Below are 9,763 nucleotides of genomic sequence, written 5' to 3' on the forward strand. Positions count from 1 at the left end.
TCTGCAGTTCTAGAATCTCAGTGGATTGATTGAGATTGGGTGCATCATCCAAGGATGTCAGAGTTGCTTCTGCGGGGAACTTGCCTAAAGGCTGATTAGGTGACTTTTCAAGGCTGCCTACAAACCTGAGCTTCTATGAGTTCCTCTTTTACAAATGCAGAAATTGTGGTGCAAGAAAGATAAGAAAAACCCTTAGACTCTAAAAGTGTGCTGATGCCCCTAGCTAAAGAACACTGCACGCATGAAAGCTCATCTCAGTGACTTTTTCCACAAAGGAGGTGTAAATATTTTATCAATATTCATGAAAAATAATTTTGTAAGGTAAGCATGTCAAAATATGTCAAACCCGAAGGTCACATTTTCCAGAATTCTTTTTGTCCCATATTATGTTTCAATGCAGCATCATCTTTCTGTCCAGCATAAGTGCCCCAGGCAATGGTAATCATTTCATTACTTAATTGAAGTCCTAATTATATTAGGATCTATTGTCAAATGTGGTCCTGTCTTCATTACAACCATAAATAAATGGAAGTGTTGGACTTTTCCTGCAAGAATAGTTCAATTTAACTTCTCAATCTTGCTTTCTTTCTTTCTTTCTCTCTTTCTTTCTTTTTTTTGAGATAGAGTCTTGCTCTGTCGCCTAGGCTGGGGTGCAGTGGCGTTATCTCAGCTCACTGCAACCTCTGCCTCCTGGATTAAAGTGATTCTCCTGCCTCAGCCTTCTGAGTAGCTGGGACTACAGGCATGTACCACCACACCTGGCTAATTTTTGTGTTTTTAGTAGAGACGGGGCTTTTCCATGTTGGCCAGGCTGATCTTGAACTCCTGAGCTCAGGCGATCTGCCCACATTGGCCTCCAAAAGCGTTGGGATTACAGGTGTGAGCCACCGTGCTCGGCCAAACTTCTCAATGTTTCATTTCCCACCCCAGCTCATCCTACCTTTCTGAGCTGGTAACCAAATTCAAGGCATGAAGGTTTTTTAAGCAAAAAGAGCAAAACCTTTGTAATTTAAATATAATCAGCCTCCCATTTGGGAGATACTCTGCAAACATGTTCATGACACTCTGGGACAGCTGCTATTGTCCTCTTGGCTGCAATCCCCACACTTAAAAATTCATACTTGTGTCCTTTCTCGGTTGTTTGGCTTAGCTTTACTCTTAAAAAGTGTTTATGGGCCAGGCACGGTGGCTGATGCCTATAATCCCAGCAGCTTGGGAGGCCAAGGCAGGCACTTGAGCCCAGGAGTTTGAGACGAGCCTGGGCAACATAGTGAGACCCTATATCTACAAAAAAAATTAAAAATAATTAGCTAGGCATGGTGGCGCATGCATGTAATCTAACTACTTGGGAGGCTGAGGCAGGAGAATCACTTGAGCTCAGGAGGTGAGGCTACAGTGAACTATGATCATGCCACTGCACTCCAGCCTGGGCAACAGAGAAAGACCCTGTCTTTGAAAGAAAAAAAAAGTGTTTATGATCCTCCCCAAATAGACTCCATCCTTTTATTTCTCACTGAACTCCCAGACAGAGGTTCTTAACCTGAAGCTCATGAGTCCTGTGAATTTATAAAACAGCTCCAAAGACTCCACAGAGACCTCGAAATTATAGAAAATTTGATCTAGCTTTGCATTTGAGCCTCTCCAGGGTAAAAGTCTTTCTACAGCTTCTCAAAGGAATAGGTAACCTAAAACCAGGCAAAACAAAACAAACAAAAAACACCCCAAAACTTTGCTGTTTTAAAATCCCCATTTTAAAAAAAGGTTATGTAAAAATAATTTTTCTTTTTTCATTTTGTTTTCCTCTTTAAACCAGCTCTCCAGAGCCTCAGCCAGGCTGCCTCATCATTGAATCATTCTGAAATAGCTTCCACAAACCTTCCCCTTGTATTCATACCAAATAGCTCTCAGCTATACTCCAAACCCATGCAATGAGGTAGAAAATTACTTCCCTCCCCCTCCGATTCTTAAAGTGGTTAATTTTTTTTCCTGGAATGGACATTATTAAGATTTCAAATTTGTTCTCATTGCTTTATAAACTGTAACCATGGATCCAGCTCTAATAAAGATGTCCCAGTGAGTTAACCATGCTGGGGAACAGAAAAACTCAGGGACATTCAGAATCACAGCCAGAAGGGGGCAATCCTTCTCACATCATACCTAAGACTGCAGCTCCTGTCAGGCTGCGTGTTCATGTGTAAGGCACCACAGGCCCCGTGGTGCCAGCTCACCAGCTCATCTTGGTGCCAGCTCACCAGGTCACGTGCTGACTTTACCAGTACATGTATGCTAATTAGTTATCATCCAATTGTTTGCCTTCCTAAAGGAATGAGGGCATCATCTCCTAGAATTTGTCTTCTAAGCTCTTCTCTTAACCCCGGAAAGAAATAGTGGACGTCATTGTTTTAGGGTGTTTCATTTTTGGAACGCGAATTGCAGATGGGATCGTGGTTGGCCGAGAGGAGCCAGGCCGAGAAGTTTGGCTATTTTGTCAAAGGCAATGAGAAGCCACTGAAGGTTTTAAGCAGAAAAGAATTACAGATTTGCATTTGAGAAGTATCAGTTTGGAGAATAAATTAGGGAGGCGTAAGATTTGGAGGCACAGAAGCCAGGTGGAAGGCTGTTTTTCAGGCTAGAAAAGTGGTAGTCTGTTGTAGGTTATATGCAATAGATTTGGAAAGAATGGGTTAGATGAAGGGATGTTTATGAAATGGGAATGGACTGGCTTACTCTGGAGGGGATGGGAAGGGAGGCAGAAAGGAGTCACAGATGACATCTTTATTTGTAGATTGGGTTGGGGTAGATGGTGGTGTCAATTAATGAGATAGGAAACCTAGAGAAGGAGTGGTTTATTTATGGGGGAAAAAAGATATGAGGAATTGAACTTGGGACATGCTGATCTGGAGGTGCCTACAAACCATCCAAGAAAAAGTGTCCTACAGACAATTGGAGATGCAAAGCTTGGAGCTAGGGGAGAGGTCTGGGCTAGAAACACAGGCCCATCCCCTCCGTGGAGATGGTAACTGACACCATGAGAGTGAAGATTACCCAGGGGTAGGGATGATGAAGACAGAACAGGGTCCGGGAGGGAACGCTGAGGAAGACCAATATGAAGACATGGATGAACAAAGAGGGGACTAGAAAGAAGTCAGCAGGGGGACTGGAAAGAAGTCAGCAGAAAGATGTGTTATCACACAGGTGAGCCTTGAGGACATTACACTAAGTGAAAAGCCAGTCACAAAAGGACAAATACTGTATGAGTCCACTCATAGGAGACATCTAGAATAGTCAAACTCACAGAAAGTAGAGGCCAGTTGCGGTGGCTCATGCCTGTAATCCCAGCACTTTGGGAGATCAAGGTTGAGAATCACTTCAGGCCAAGAGTTCAAGACCAGCCTAGGCAACATAGTGAGACCCCCCGCCCCATCTCTGCCAAAAACAAAAACTAAAAACCTTAGCCAGGTGTAGTAGTGCATGCCTGTAGTCTCAGCTACTCAGGAAGCTGAGGCAGAAGGATTGCTTGAGGCAGGAGGATTGTTCGAGGTTGCAGTGAGCTGTGATCACACCACTGCACTTCAGCATGAGCAACAGAGGGAGACCCAGTCTTGGAAAAAAGAAACAGAAAGTAGAATGGTGGCTGCCAGAGGCTGGGGGCAGCAGGGAATGGGGAATTGTTGTTTAACAGGTATTGAGTTTCAATTTTGCAAGATAAAAAGAGTTCTGGAGACACATGGTGGTGGTGGGTTATGGCCACACAGCAGTGGGGATGTACGGAATGCCACTGGTCTGTGCACTTAAAGATGCTTATGATAATAAGTTTTCTGTTTTGTGTATTTTACAACCTTTTAAAAATAAAAAGTGTGTGCTATTGTGGGAGCCAAGATAACAGAGCATTTGGGGGGATGCAGTGTAGTCAGGAAGCATGCCAAAAGCCAAGTGTGATTAGAACTAAAACATGTTTATTTATTAATACTCTACCAATGTGGTGACCACTAATGTTCTTTTAAAAAGTAGTTTTCTAGGCATGGGGGGGACAGAAGTCAGGTTTCTATGGATTAAAGACTAGAGGATTTCCAGTCAAGTTGGCCTTGGAAGTTCAGGGCTTAAGGTCCTCCTCTTTGCTGCAATATAACAAAACATAAAAACATATAAAAACGCATGAAAATATAAAAACAAAACAAAAATATAAAAATAGGCCAGTATAAATAGCACATACACACTTGCTGCAATAAAGCCAAGCTACAAAGGTTTCCTGACTGCTCTTAAATATTCTCAACAGCATTATGGGGCAGTATTTCCTTGTCCTCAATACAAGACCTGGGCCTGTGGTGAAGTCAACTGTGAAAGGGGAGTGAGAGGAAATGAGAGAGGGAGAGGGAGAGAGAGAGAGAGAGAGAGAGAGAGAGAGAGAGAGGGAGGGAGAAATAAGCCAAAATTCTAAAACATATAAAAACAATTAAGAAAGGCATCCAACAAAATCAACACTCAAAAGATAAATTCATTCTACATGATTGCAGTAATAAAATATTATTAAACTATTTAAAAATATATATATATATTTAAGATCTACAGAGTAATAAATGAAGAACTTACATACCTAATAGAAATTTTAGCAGGCAATAAAGGGAATAATGAAGAGAATTGTGAAAAGAAATAACAAGAAATATTTGAGGAGAAGATGGCTGAGAATGTTCCATCACCACAAATAAGTCCTTAGATCAAAAGTATTCTCCCCATGCCAGAAGGTTAAATAAAAATAAAACCACACCTAGAAATAACATAATGAAACAGCTGAATAAAAATTCCAGAGAGAAAATCTTAGAAGCTACCAGAGAGAAATAGCAGTCAGATTAGCTAAAAGGGAATAGGAATTAAACAGCCCCATATATTTCTCATCAGCAATAACAGAAGCTAGAAGACCATGAGGTGGTATCTTCACAGTGTTGAGGGTAATATAAACGAGTTTTCAAGTTATTATTCAAGAAGGAAGACAAAACTAAGACAGCAGGAATGCACCAGCCACCAACATTCCCTATTAAAGGAGACACCTCAGCAGAGAATAATGTGAACCCAAAACAACAGTGTGGGACACAACACACAATTGTGTAGACAGACATCAATAAAATGGTTCAGAAAATCATTGTTTTAAAAATTATCTTTCAGGTTTTAAAAAGGTGGAATTAAAACTCTAGAAACAATTACAAATATGTATAAGAAGGTTCACAGCAGTTTTATTCATAGTGGCTAAAACCCAGAAACAAGACAGGTGTATATTAATAGGTGAATGGAAAAATAACTTGTGATATATTCATACAATAAAATATTACTTAGCAAAAAGTACACAAAAAGACTGATAGGTGAATTAATATGAACAAATTTTGCAGAAATGCTGAATGAAAAAAGCCAGACCCAAAAGTGCACATCAATACTCCATTATTTCATTTATACAAAGTTCAAGAACAGGCAAAATGAATTCATGGTGTCAACACAGGGGTTATACTTAGAAGGGGAATATTTGTTGGGATGGATTACAGGAAGTCTGTGGAGTAATGTAAATGTTGTATATCCTGGATTACAGGAAATCTGTGGAATAATGTAAATGTTGTATATCCTTTTATTTTTATTTTATTTTTTCCTTTTTGGGAGACAGGGTCTCATTTAGGATGGAGAGCAGTGGCACGATCACAGCTTACTGCAACCTCGATCTCCTGAGTTCAAGCGACTCTCTGGCTTCAGCCTCCCAAGTAGTTGGGACTACAGGCATGCACCACCTCATCTGGCTAATTATTATTATTTTTAAATTTTTTGTAGAGACAGGGTCTTGCTATGTTGCCCAGGCTGGCTTCAAACTCTTGGACTCAAGTGATCCTCCCACTTTGGCCTTCCAACTTGCTGGGATTACAGACGTGCCCAGCCTGTACCTTGATTTTTACAATTCATTGAGCTATATGCTGAATATTTATGCACTTTATTTTATGTAAATTGTAGCTGACTTTTTAAAAAACCTGCCAGCATTAGAAAAATTGTGGGAGAAATAATGGGTACACTCAGTAAAAGTTCTACAATTGATCATTTTAAACTCATGATCCCTAATAACCAAATAGTGGGAAGTAATTATAATGAAAGAGATGATGTAAGGAGCAGAAGAAAATGCAAACAAACAAACAAACAAACCTTTCACTTTCATTCATATCTTCAGAAGATAAGAAAGGATGTTGTGTATATGAAGCAAGGTCAGGGACGCTAAACATAAGGAACATTTTGAAAACAACAAAAAAAGAATTGTTAGAAATTAAAAATATAATTTTAAAAACTTCAAGCAAAGTATTGGAGAATAAAATAAAAGTCATTTCCTGGAAATCAGAAAAAAAGGACAAAGACAAAAATAGGGAAAAATATAACAAAATTAGAGGATCCATTTAAAAGATCTAACATCTGAATTAGGCATTCTTTTTTTTTTTTTTTTTTTTTTTTTTATTGATCATTCTTGGGTGTTTCTCGCAGAGGGGGATTTGGTAGGGTTACAGGACAATAGTGGAGGGAAGATCAGCAGATAAGCAAGTGAACAAAGTTCTCTGGTTTCCCTAGGCAGAGGACCCTGCGGCCTTCCGCAGTGTTTGTGTCCCTGGGTACTTGAGATTAGGGAGTGGTGATGGCTCTTAACGAGCATGCTGCCTTCAAGCAACTGTTTAACAAAGCACATCTTGCACCGCCCTTAATCCATTCAACCCTGAGTGGATACAGCACATGTTTCAGAGAGCACAGGGTTGGGGGTAGGGTCACAGATCAACAGGATCCCAAGGCAGAAGAATTTTTTCTTAGTACAGAACAAAATGAAAAGTCTCCCATGTCTACCTCTTTCTACACAGACACGGCAACCATCCGATTTCTCAATCTTTTCCCCACCTTTCCCCCCTTTCCATTCCACAAAACCGCCATTGTCATCATGACCTGTTCTCAATGAGCTGTTGGGTACACCTCCAAGCCGGGGTGGTGGCCGGGCAGAGGGGCTCCTCACTTCCCAGTAGGGGCGGCCGGGCAGAGGTGCCCCTCACCTCCCGGACGGGGTGGCTGGCCGGGCAGGGGGCTGACCCCCCCCCACCTCCCTCCTGGTCGGGGCGGCTGGCCGGGCAGAGGGGCTCCTCACTTCCCAGTAGGGGCGGCCGGGCGGAGGCGCCCCTCACCTCCCGGATGGGGCGGCTGGCCAGGCGGGGGGCCGAACCCCCACCTCCCTCCCGGACAGGGCGGCAGGCTGGGCAGTGGGCTGACCCCCCCACCTCCCTCCCGGACGGGGCGGCTGGCCAGGCGGGGGGCTGACCCCCCACCTCCCACCCGGACAGGGTGGCAGGCTGGGCGGTGGGCTGACCCCCCCACCTCCCTCCCGGACGGGGCGGCTGGCCGGGCTGAGGGGCTCCTCACTTCCCAGTAGGGGCGGCCGGGCAGAGGCGCCCCTCACCTCCCGGACGGGGCGGCTTGCTTGGCGGGGGGCTGACCCCCCCACCTCCCTCCCGGACGGGGCGGCTGGCCGGGCGGGGGGGGCTCCTCACTTCCCAGTAGGGGCGGCCGGGCAGAGGTGCCCCTCACCTCCCGGACGGGGCGGCTGGCCAGGCGGGGGGTTGACCCCCCCACCTCCCTTCCGGACGGGGTGGCTGGCCGGGCGGGGGGCTGACCCCCCCACCTCCCTCCCGGACAGAGCGGCTGGCCGGGCAGAGGGGCTCCTCACTTCCCAGTAGGGGCGGCCGGGCAGAGGCGCCCCTCACCTCTCGGACCGGGTGGCCAGCCAGGCGGGGGGCCGAACCCCCACCTCCCTCCTGGACAGGGCGGCAGGCTGGGCGGTGGGCTAACCCCCCCACCTCCCTTCCGGACGGGGCGGCTCGCCGGGCGGGGGGCTGGCCCCCCCACCTCCCTCCCGGACGGGGCGGCTGGCCGGGCGGGGGACTGACCCCCCCCCCACCTCCCTCCTGGACGGGTTGGCTGGCCCGGCGGGGGGCTGACCCCCCCACCTCCCTCCCGGACAGGGTGGCAGGCTGGGCGGTGGGCTGACCCCCCCACCTCCCTCCCGGACGGGGCGGCTGGCCGGGCTGAGGGGCTCCTCACTTCCCAGTAGGGGCGGCCGGGCAGAGGTGCCCCTCACCTCCCGGACGGGGCGGCTGGCCAGGCGGGGGGTTGACCCCCCCACCTCCCTTCCGGACGGGGTGGCTGGCCGGGCGGGGGGCTGACCCCCCCACCTCCCTCCCGGACAGAGCGGCTGGCCGGGCAGAGGGGCTCCTCACTTCCCAGTAGGGGCGGCCGGGCAGAGGCGCCCCTCACCTCTCGGACCGGGTGGCCAGCCAGGCGGGGGGCCGAACCCCCGCCTCCCTCCTGGACAGGGCGGCAGGCTGGGCGGTGGGCTAACCCCCCCACCTCCCTCCCGGACGGGGCGGCTGGCCGGGCGGGGGACTGACCCCCCCCCCACCTCCCTCCTGGACGGGTTGGCTGGCCCGGCGGGGGGCTGACCCCCCCACCTCCCTCCCGGACAGGGTGGCAGGCTGGGCGGTGGGCTGACCCCCCCACCTCCCTCCCGGACGGGGCGGCTGGCCGGGCTGAGGGGCTCCTCACTTCCCAGTAGGGGCGGCCGGGCAGAGGCGCCCCTCACCTCTCGGACCGGGTGGCCGGCCAGGCGGGGGGCCGAACCCCCACCTCCCTCCTGGACAGGGCGGCAGGCTGGGCGGTGGGCTAACCCCCCCACCTCCCTTCCGGACGGGGCGGCTCGCCGGGCGGGGGGCTGGCCCCCCCACCTCCCTCCCGGACGGGGCGGCTGGCCGGGCGGGGGACTGACCCCCCCCACCTCCCTCCTGGACGGGTTGGCTGGCCGGGCGGGGGGCTGACCCCCCCACCTCCCTCCCGGACGGAGCGGCTGGCCGGGCAGAGGGGCTCCTCACTTCCCAGTAGGGGTGGCCGGGCAGAGGCGCCCCTCACCTCCCGGACAGGGTGGCTGGCCGGGCGGGGGGCTGATCCCTCCACCTCCCTCCCGGACGAGGTGGCTGCCGGGCGGAGACGCTCCTCACTTCCCAGACGGGGTGGCTGCTGGGCGGAGGGGCTCCTCACTTCTCGGGCGGGGTGGCTGCCGGGCGGAGGGGCTCCTCACTTCTCAGACGGGGCGGTTGCCAGGCAGCGGGTCTCCTCACTTCTCAGACGGGGCGGCCGGGCAGAGACGGTCCTCACATCCCGGACTGGGCGGCAGGGCAGAGGTGCTCCCCACATCTCAGACGATGGGCGGCCGGGCAGAGAGGCTCCTCACTTCCCAGATGTGATGGCGGCTGGGAAGAGGCGCTCCTTGTTTCCTAGATGGGATGGCGGCCGGGCAGAGACGCTCCTCACTTTCCAGACTGGGCAGCCAGGCAGAGGGGCTCCTCACATCCCGGACGATGGGCGGCCAGGCGGAGACGCTCCTCACTTCCCAGACGGGGCGGCAGCCGGGCAGAGGCTGCAATCTCGGCACTTTGGGAGGCCAAGGCAGGCGGCTGGGAGGTGGTTGTAGTGGGCCAAGATCACGCCACTGCACTCCAGCCTGGGCACCATTGAGCACTGAGTTAACCAGACTCTGTCTGCAATCCCGGCACCTCGGGAGGCCGAGGCTGGCTGATCACTCGCGGTTAGGAGCTGGAGACCAGCCCAGCCAACACAGCGAAACCGCGTCTCCACCAAAAAAATACGAAAACCAGTCAGGCGGGGCGGTGCGCGCCTGCAATCGCAGGCAGAGGCAGGAGAATCAGGCAGGGAGGTT

At 50.4% G+C, this 9,763-nt stretch overlaps 1 long non-coding RNA gene across 1 annotated transcript; it reads right to left on the reverse strand.

Annotated features, from left to right (window-relative positions):
- Positions 1-3,989: 3,989 nt before the first annotated feature.
- On the reverse strand, positions 3,990-6,242 carry LOC129528290 (uncharacterized). The gene is made up of 3 exons (XR_008673527.2): positions 6,172-6,242; positions 4,214-4,335; positions 3,990-4,118 (listed from the first exon to the last, which is right to left on the reverse strand). It is a non-coding gene; the product is annotated as an uncharacterized lncRNA (long non-coding RNA).
- Positions 6,243-9,763: the final 3,521 nt, after the last annotated feature.

Source organism: Gorilla gorilla, chromosome 17, assembly GCF_029281585.2.
Source record: "Gorilla gorilla gorilla isolate KB3781 chromosome 17, NHGRI_mGorGor1-v2.1_pri, whole genome shotgun sequence".
Taxonomy (NCBI): domain Eukaryota; kingdom Metazoa; phylum Chordata; class Mammalia; order Primates; family Hominidae; genus Gorilla; species Gorilla gorilla.